The sequence below is a fragment of the Gopherus flavomarginatus genome, chromosome 3, assembly GCF_025201925.1.
Source record: "Gopherus flavomarginatus isolate rGopFla2 chromosome 3, rGopFla2.mat.asm, whole genome shotgun sequence".
Classification (NCBI taxonomy): Eukaryota; Metazoa; Chordata; order Testudines; family Testudinidae; genus Gopherus; species Gopherus flavomarginatus.
In genome coordinates this window covers 119,498,640-119,508,280 of record NC_066619.1, presented here as the reverse complement: position 1 = coordinate 119,508,280, position 9,641 = coordinate 119,498,640, and the positions used below count along the sequence as shown (strand labels likewise).

Genomic DNA, 9,641 nt, shown 5'->3' with positions numbered 1-9,641 from the left:
AAAAGTAAAAGGAGGCACTTCCACTTCCTCCATCACCTCTGTGGGTTTAGGTGTGGTCTGGAAATGCTTACGTAGGCAAGTTTGACATTGGAATAGATCTGGCAGAGGCTTAGGTGTGAGATAAGTGCTTGGGTCCCTAGACAGAAGCAGCTGTTCATATCATCACTGGCAGAAACTTAGGTGCCTAAGGGACTTGAACTGTGGAAATTTAGGTGCCTGGGGACTAAAAGTGCTCACAGAGTGAGGCAGCAGCTGACCAGGATTTTGAGGATCTCTGTGCGGCCTAAAGTGGTAGTGAGGTACCTAAAGCCTTTAGCTCAGAAATGTTGTAAAGAACATTACAATGACAGTGAACTTGAGTGGAAAAGATGTGGCTCATTAGGGAACTCTTCTGCGTCCCAGTCGTCATTAATCAAATCATACAGCTTGTGCTCTACAAGTTTTGATACAGATTAGCATATTCACAAGACTGAGTAATGGATACTGCACTGCCATGCGGGTGGTTTAAGTTAATTAAAAAGTTTAGAGAAGTAGGCGCCAACAAAGAAGATGCAGCTGGTGATCTTGACCTGTTTTCAAGCTGGATTGTTCTGATCCCAATTTCACACCTAATTCTAACCAATTGACTCTCTTTCCCTGGCTTGATTTTTTTTACGGTGTGTTCCAATTAATGTTTGAACTTTCCACCCAAGCCCTTGTTACATCCTATAGCTGTCAAGGGAATGTCAGGGTAATATACACTTTGTGTGTCGCTGTGTTAGGAAAAAGTTTGTGATTTTCTTTAGTTTTCTTTGTTTTGTGCACTTTATAAAGAATATGTAAAATGTTTGTCAGATTTCTTTGTGCTGTTTCTCGGAATAATGGACATAACATCTCGAGTTAGTGTTATTTTCTTGCAGTTTTTTGCTACTCATGTCATCTTTGTGTAAATGTTTCTTTATAGATTTTAAATGGTACAAAAGGTAGCTATAATCAAAGAGTGTGTCGCTGCAGCATGGAAAAATGTCTAGACACAGAAAATAAAAAAAACCCAACCCTAAAACAACCACCAATTACCATGGAAACCAGCATTAAAAGAGTCCTGTGGCACCTTATAGACTAACAGACGTATTGGAGCATGAGCTTTCGTGGGTGAATACCCACTTCATCGGATGCACTAAAGTCAGTGAGGCTATGTCTATTTACACGAGCTGAGGATCTTGGCTATTAATGTTAAAATTACATTGTTCATCGATAGAAGATATTAATTTTTGGATTTTGCACTGAGACCAGTTGTTCTTTGGGCTGAGGCAAAGTGACAAACTGAAAGTGAGATTTAAGGTGTTGTGAATTAAATTTCTTGGGAACTATTTATACCCATCCACTAATGTGTAAGTTACTGTTATGTTGGGGGAACTTGCAAGGATGCAGGAGACATCTTGGTGAAATAGGGATTGGTCTGCTTCAATGTACTCTTTATTGTTAGTTGCTTTATTTTGCTAGGTCATCTCTTCTGACCCCTAGGAATGGGATATTGTAACTTAGGGTACGTCTATACCATCTGCCGGATCGGTGGGTAGTGTTCGATGTATCGGGGATTGATTTATCGCATCTCATCTAGACGCAATAAATTGATCCCCAAATTGGCGCCCGTACTCCACCTCAGCAGGAGGAGTAAGCGGAGTCAACGGGGGAGCCGTGGCGGTCCACTCACCACTGTGAGGACGGCCAGGAAGTTGAAGTAAGATACTTCGACTTCAGCTACGTGAATAGCATAGCTGAAGTTGCGTATTTTACTTCGAAACCACTCCCCACCCCCGCTAGTGTAGCCCGGGCCTTAGACTTCCATATATTCAGTAAGATTCCATTATATGGGAGAGATCCATTGAAATGTGATGTAGAAGAAGAGGCAGGCTATAAATTACATATTGGAAAAATAGATGTGAGTCTAAATAGAAAATTCTGGTCTGCTACAATAGTGCAAATACAAAGTTCCTCCATCAGAAGACAGTGGGATGCTGTGGAGAAAGGACTAGAATGGGAGTCGGGATATCTGGATGCTTCATTTAGAGCTACAACTACTCTGCTCTGTGACTTTGGGGAAATCAATTTGACTCTCTGTATAGTTTTTCCATGTGAAATTGAGGATATTGATGCTTACCTTCCTTTGCAGTGTGTGTGTTTCCCAACTTCTACACAGTAATAGAAGGATTGGGAAGAGCAAGGAGTGTCTGTGACCTTCACGCCCATAAAAGGACTCTGGGGAATCTGAGAGTCTTCCTCATGGGAAACTTAGTGGTTTCAGCTTGACCTGAAAATGGTAGTATCAAAGTACTGCAACATATCTTGACACTCAAAGAAAGGGATTTGAGAGCCATGGTCTTATGACAAAGACTTTTTACAAAACATCCAAAGCATCATTCAGCAGAATATTTGAGAGAATCATGTGACAAATAATCCTTTAGTGTTGTGTGTATTGAGGTCTGGGGTTCACTTCATAGTAAACTATAAGAATATTTCGAAATGTTTTTAGTTTTGATAGTGACAATATTTAGCATCTATCTTTGTAGTTTCTGACCAGAGCTGCTTGAATATTGTGATGAAGTATCAAAGAACATGTATTTGTATAAAAACTGTGAATTTTTTTCAACAGCACAATGTTTTTTACATGTGCTTTCCCTGGACATTCATACGGAGAAGCATTTGTTCATGGAGAAGTTTGCAAAAAAGAAAAGTGTCATGAATGCTCACACAAGCACATATAGCAGTCAACTACCAGGTAGCTTCTCCTGCCTACTATCCCCTTCCAGGCTACTTACACTGGGATTTTCTACTACTCGTTCACTCTTCTTGTTGGTTCACAAATGGAGGTAGTTTGTGGTCTAGAGGATAGAGCAGGGGATGAGAAATCATTCAGTCAGCCTTTCACTGATTTTCTCTCTGACTTTAGGTAGGTAAATTAGCTCCTCTGGAACTATGTAAAAAAAGTTCAAAAATATTTGACCTACTTCATCTAAGTATTTTGAAGCTTCATTAATTAGCAGAATGGTAGGGTGGCCCTGTGTCTGAACCACTGCACTAAACCTCAGTGACCTGGCGTTTTATTCCCAACTCTGTCTGAGGATTCCTGTATGACTTTACATCAGACATTTGCTATCTCCGTGTCTCATTTTCCAATCTGTAAGATGAGCAGCACTGGTGGGAAATTTTCCATTGGAATGATTTGTTGATGAAAACGGAAATTTTTGGCAGCTCATCAGAGCTGAACTGAAACTCCCATGAGGCAATGTGGCAAATATGGTTTATCACTGAATGAATGATGTTCGTCCATCGTTGTCAATGAAGACCTCAACAACTCATTCATTCGATGACCAGGCTCTGTGTATCTGAAGATGACTGATCAGGCCGATATGGGCATGGAACGTCCTGTCACACGTTGGTCAGACATGTGATGGCACTGTCGATGATGTGCGGGCAACCCTGGACTTGCGCAGCTCACGGTTTCTTTCAGCCTCAACAGTACACCTCGCCTCAGAGGTATTATTGCCTGTGTGAATGAGGCTGCGCCATGCTGGACAGTTCAGTGCGAGGATTTCCCATGTGGCGGTGTTGATCTCGAGGGACTTCAGAGAGGTCTTCAGCATGTCCTTAAACCGCTTCTTTTGTCCTCCATGGGAGCGCTTTTCCTGGGTGAGTTCTCCGTAGAAGAGCTGTTTAGGAGTGCGTTCATCTGACATTCTCATGACATGTCCGGCCCATCTGGTCTGGGCTCTCATCAGCAGTGTGTGAACTGACGGCAGACTGGCTCTGGTAAGGACTTCAGTATTAGGCACTTTGTCGTGCCATCTGATTTTTAGAAGCTTTAGCAGACAGGAAATGTGAAAGTGATTGAGCCTCCGATAGACAGTCCACGTCTCGCAGGCGTACAGCAGAGTTGGAAGTACCGTGCTCGGTAGACCTTCAGCTTCGTTGGTAGGCTGATCCCTCGACATTCCCAGATGTTGGAGTGCAATCGGCCAAATGCAGAGCTGGCTTTAGCAATTCTGCAGTTTACTTCATCATCAATTGACACTGCTCGGGAAAGGGTACTGCCCAGGTACGTGAAGTGGTCCACTGCCTGAAGTCTCTGTCCATTTACAGTGATGGATGGTTCTGAGTACGGAATGTGGGGAGCTGGCTGCTGCGTGACCTCAGTCTTCTTGATGTTAATGGTGAAACCGAAGTTGTTGCATGCAGATGAAAACTTGTCCATACTGGCTTGCATTTCTGGCTCTGTACTAGCATTCAGAGCACAATCATCGGCAAAGAGAAAGTCTCAAAGTACAGTTTCCTGCAATCTGAGGTGACTGCGTGCCATCACCAAGGTGAATAGTTTCCCATCAGTTCTGTACTTCAGCCTTACTCCTTCAGTGCAATGTTGAAAGGCATCAGTCAGAGTGGCAGAGAATATCATGCTGAACAAAGTGGGTGCTAAAAAAAAAACCCTTGCTTGACACCATTGGTGACTGGGAAGGGCTCAGATGTTTCACCATCATCCAGGACACGAGCCATCATACCATGATGAAATTGACGTACCATTCGTATGAATCTGTCTGGACAGCCAAATTTCGACATGATCCTCCACAGGCCCTGGTGTCTGACAGAGTCAAACACTTTTGTGAGGTCCACAAAAGTTGTGTAGAGTTCACGATTCTGTTCTTGACATTTCTCCTGTAGCTGACGCGCAGCGAAGATCATGTCAATAGTCCCACGTCCCTTGCGGAAGCAGCACTGTGATTCTGGCAGTAAGCCTTGCTCCAGGTTAGTGATTAATCAGTTCAACAGAACCCGTGCAAGAACTTTCCCCGCTGTAGAGAGCAGCGAGATTCCACGGTGATTGTCGCATACCTGGCGATTGCCCTTCCTCTTATAGAGGTGCATGATGAACGCGTCTCTAAATTCCTGTGGAATGGATCCCTGCTTCCAGAAGAACTGAAACAGCTTAGTGAGTTTCCATAGCAGCACGGGTCCACCGACTTTGTACGCCTCTGCTGGTATGATATCTGACCCTGGGGCTTTGCCACTTGACAGCTGGTTGATGGCTTTCTTCACTTCGTCCTCTTCTGGTGAAGCATCCAGGGAGTCATTGACTGCAACCTGGGGCATCTTGTCAATGGCCTCATCATTGATGACTGAGGGGCAGTTGAGAACTGCTTCAAAATGTTCAGCACATCTCTGGAGAATCTGTGTCTTCTCTGTAAGGAGCACAGTGCCATCAGAGTTCAGGAGGGGAAAGCTCCCAGAAGACTGTGGACCATAGAGTGTGTTGAGGGCTTCATAGAAATGCTTATAGTCGTTCCTGTCCGCATACGCCTGTATTTCATCTGCTTTGGTGCTCAGCTACAAGTCCTGCATTTTGCGCAGTCGGTTCTGTACTGTTCTGCGAGTGTTGATAAAGGCAGTCGTCTTTGCCGCTGATATGCCGTTTTGATATGCACGATGCAGGCAGTGCTTCTCAGCAAGTAAGGCCTGGATTTCTGCATCATTTTCGTCAAACCAGTCTTGCCGCCTGCATGTGGAGGGCCCCAATACCTTCGACGCAGCTGTATGGACAGTGTTGTGGAATCGCTCCCAGTCTTTCTCAGCGTCATCCTCAATGCGAAGATCAACAAGCTCATTCTCTAGGTCTTCTGCTAGATTTTCAGTGATGCGGCTGTTCTTCAGCTTCGACATGTTGATCCTTTTGGGAGCCTTATAGCCTTGTGGTCATCTCTTTGGCATGATACGGAGCTTCATTTTGGATACTATGAGCCTGTGATCTGTCCAACAATCAGCGCCGCACATCGCTTTTGTAACCCTGACATCTTGTCTGTCCCTTCTCCTGATGATGACATAGTCGATCAGATGCCAGTGCTTGGAACGGGGATGCATCCACAAAGTCCTGTTACGGGTAGGGAGGCAGAAGACCGTATTGGTGATCAGAAGGTCACGTGCTGCACAAGTTTTCAGCAGTAACAGGCCATTGTTGTTACACTTTCCCACTCTATTTTTCCCCATGACTCCTTCCCAGGCTGCGGCATCGCATCCGACTCTTGTGTTAAAATCGCCAGGCAGGATCAGCTTGTCTGTACGGTGCACTGATGATAGCAGAGCATCTAGTTCTTCGTAGAATTTATCCTTCACATCCTCTGGGTTGGTCATTGTGAGAGCGTATGCGCTGATCAAAGTAGCTTGTTTTCCTTTTTAAAGTGGAAGCTGCATTGTCGTGAGTCGGTCATTCACACCCTTGGGGGGACTGGCAAGTTTCCGAACAAGATGATTCTTGATGGCGAAGCCAACTCCAGATTTGTGACGCTCATCACTGCTGCGGCCACTGCTGAAGAATATATAGCCTCTGCCTAACTCGGACAGCTGTACTCCATTAGCAAGGCGAGTTTCGCTAAGGGCTGCAATGGCAATGTTGTAGCATGCAAGCTCTCTGGCAACAAGTGCTGTTCTTCTCTCTGGTCTGTCTGCCATGATGTTGTCAAGTGGCGTACACACCTTCCATGTGCCAATGGTGATCGGTGTCACTCTAAGTTTTGTTTTTGTTCAACCACTTTTGTGGGATCCCTGCCAGCTGCGGTATGCTGGCCAGGGTAAGGTGAAGCAGGCAATGTTTAGGGCACCTTTTCTAGCCCCCTCCTCATTCTATGGAGGTGAGCTGTGCAATCCTGAATAGGGCAGCTCAGTCGCTCAAGAAGATACCGAGCTCCACTGCTGCGTCGGTCAATGAGGAACGACCCTTATACCTGAGCCGCCCATGTGCAGGTCCGCGGGTACAGCTCCCAGTGTATCCACACCTACTGCTTCGTCGCTTGCCCATCGCCACAGGATTTGATATGATTTGATATGATATGATGTTGAGAATTGGATTAAAGTGAGGGAGAGTTGCACGATGTCAACCTCACTCTCTCTTCCCAGTTCCTATCTGTATCCAGTGGCAGGACAAGAGCCGAGACAGCTGGAGATAAGGCAGGGCGCAGTGGATGACCAGGACGCCTACGTGTCTTGTCCTGCTCTTGAGCATTCCACAATGCTTGCTGTCACCTACTTCCTGACCATTGAACCAGGTTTCCTCAGTCAGCCGGATCCAGCCTTCGCATGCAATGGGTAGACAGGCCCTAACTCACCGAGGGTCTCAGCCTCATCAGCTACCCTCACCTGGTTTAGCTTGCCAGTCGAGACGGTTTCCGGGGTGTGGCCGCTGTTGCATGCTGACAGCTACTTGGAGCCGCAGGTGAGAGCTGGGTGTCAACTGGGGACTAAAGTGGATGAGCTACTCCTAGGAGTACGACTGCTACCCCATCAGAGATACTACCCCTTCCTGACAAACCCATACACCCCTAGTTTATCACTAAACTAGCTTGAAAGGGAATGTTTTATATCAGTCCAGAAAAGCAAAAGAAAATGATTTGATTTGTGAAAACTGAGATGTTTCCTTTTAGTCCAAAATGCTGAAACAAAATGTTTTGTTATTTCAGAATTATTTTTTTTAAATATTTCATTTCACAGAATAATTTGATATTCCAATTTATCTTTTCAATTCAGGACAGAAATTCCAATTTTTGCTAGCTGTAAACATGAGTATGATACTAATACTTCCTTCTCCCCACCCTTTGTCTGTCTTGTCTATTTATATTATAAATTCTTCGGGGCATGGACTGTCTATTACTTTGGGTATGTACAGTGCACTTCATAGCACAAGTGAGTAACATTTTCAAAAGCAGCTGGGAGTCCTATTTTCAGAATATCCTAGGCACTTAGGAGCCTACGTTTTAATTGAAAATCAATGGGATTTAAGTTCCTGTGATGCACAGACCCACCGGGGCCAACTGGCAGAGTTCACTATGCTTTACAAGCAACTTCTGTCTCCGACCTGATAAACTCACTACACCTAATAGAGGACTTTCTCATCCTCAGTGTGAAGTGTGTGTACAGGTAATATTTAAGGAATCTTAACTATATCCAAGACCATATAGACATAATTTTGAAGTGAAGGTGAGGAACAATATGTCTCACTGATGACTCCCTAAAGCAGGAGGCAGTTGCCACCCCTCTCTGGCTAGATGATTATGTCATGTATTGCTCAATTGTTTACCTTTGCACCAACCCAGCAAAGTCAATGGAAAACTGTCAAAGATCAACTATAAACAGTGAAACCACTTGGAATTGAAAAGGAATGATATGACAACAAAGCCCTATCTGTGAATAAAGACAAAAGACTGACACTATATCACAGGATGGGGAAAGGCACTCTGCATCTATTCATTGAGAGGTACTTTGATGAGTGGGTGCTTCATGAAAGACTGAGTCCTGGCTCCTTGGGGCCAGCAAACGCTGCAAAAGACTGAATTTTGGGCTGAGGCCCTAGTTCATGTTGTATATTTTGTTTCATAAGTAGCCATTTGTTTCCATCATCATCATTCATTTCTGTTTGAATCTCAGTTCTTTCTTCAGTACACTTCATTATGTTTGATATTATGGGTGATACAGAAGCGGTAGTCAAAGATAAAACTGGTAAAGTGGGATATACGGTTTCTTTGGGGAGTGGAGGATCTTGGATTTGTGTGGATATTCAGTGATTGGGACTGGATACCACAGAGGGACACTTGGAGGGGAATCAGGGGCTGGGGTCTATCTATTGTCAACCTGCAGGGCTGGCATAACCCAGAGGAGAGTGCTTAAGTGCTGACAGGCTGGTTGTGTTAGCTTGATGTTAGCTCACTCTCATAAGCAAGATCCTTCATGCTGGAGGCAGATGGCAGCAAGGTGACACACAGTCCTGGGGACCCTGAGAAGCATCACAGCTCCTAAGTCACTGAGGTCTTTTGAAAATTTTATCTCTAGTCTTTGTGAGGTTTCTAGGTGCTACCATAATACAAACAACTAAGAACGATCATTAAAGTTGGTAAATTACTCAAGAGCCTTGGATTAGAAGTGCAAAGTGTGGCTATGAAAGGCACAGAATGTCACCTTGACAACAAACATAAAAATTATACTTACAATGAGGGAAAAGGAGTTACGTTTGATGTAGTTGCATTTGGCTCCCCATAAGAATACTTCTGTTATTTTAGACAGACAGTGGAAATTTCAATAAAATCTGTCATAAAATGCCTCGTTGAGAGAAAAAAAAATCAATAGCTTCAGCTTTCCTTGTGTTTTATTTTTCTAAATATTTTCATTTAAATGCAGATTTTGACTACACTACTTCCAAAGGGGGCCAATATGACGTTCCCTATAGAAGGAGTCTGCAGAAAACAACCGTAACCCTTTTGGAAGTGTAGGACACAGGGGAAGGGGAAGGCACTCCTCTACAATTTTGATCAGTGCGTACAAGGGAAATTAAACTCTGTCTACCTAAACAGATTAATTTTACAAAAATAAAAATGCTCTCTGGATCAGATTATGATTTTGAGAGAGGAGAGGAAAACCAGATTAAGATGCTCACTGCTAATTAAAAGCAGAAGGCCTGATTCTCAACAGGACCACACCCTGAACATTAAGACTGTTAGAGTTGGAAGGGACCTCAGGAGGTCATCTAGTCCAACCCCCTGCTCCAAGCAGGACCAATCCCCAGATTTTTACCCCAGTTCCCTTAATGGCCCCCTCAGGGATTGAACTCACAACCCTGGGTTTAGTAG

The 9,641-nt window shown here is 44.3% G+C and overlaps 1 pseudogene; it reads right to left on the bottom strand.

Annotated features, from left to right (window-relative positions):
* Nucleotides 1–4,294: 4,294 nt before the first annotated feature.
* LOC127047334 (uncharacterized) lies at nucleotides 4,295–6,477 on the bottom strand (annotated as a pseudogene).
* Nucleotides 6,478–9,641: the final 3,164 nt, after the last annotated feature.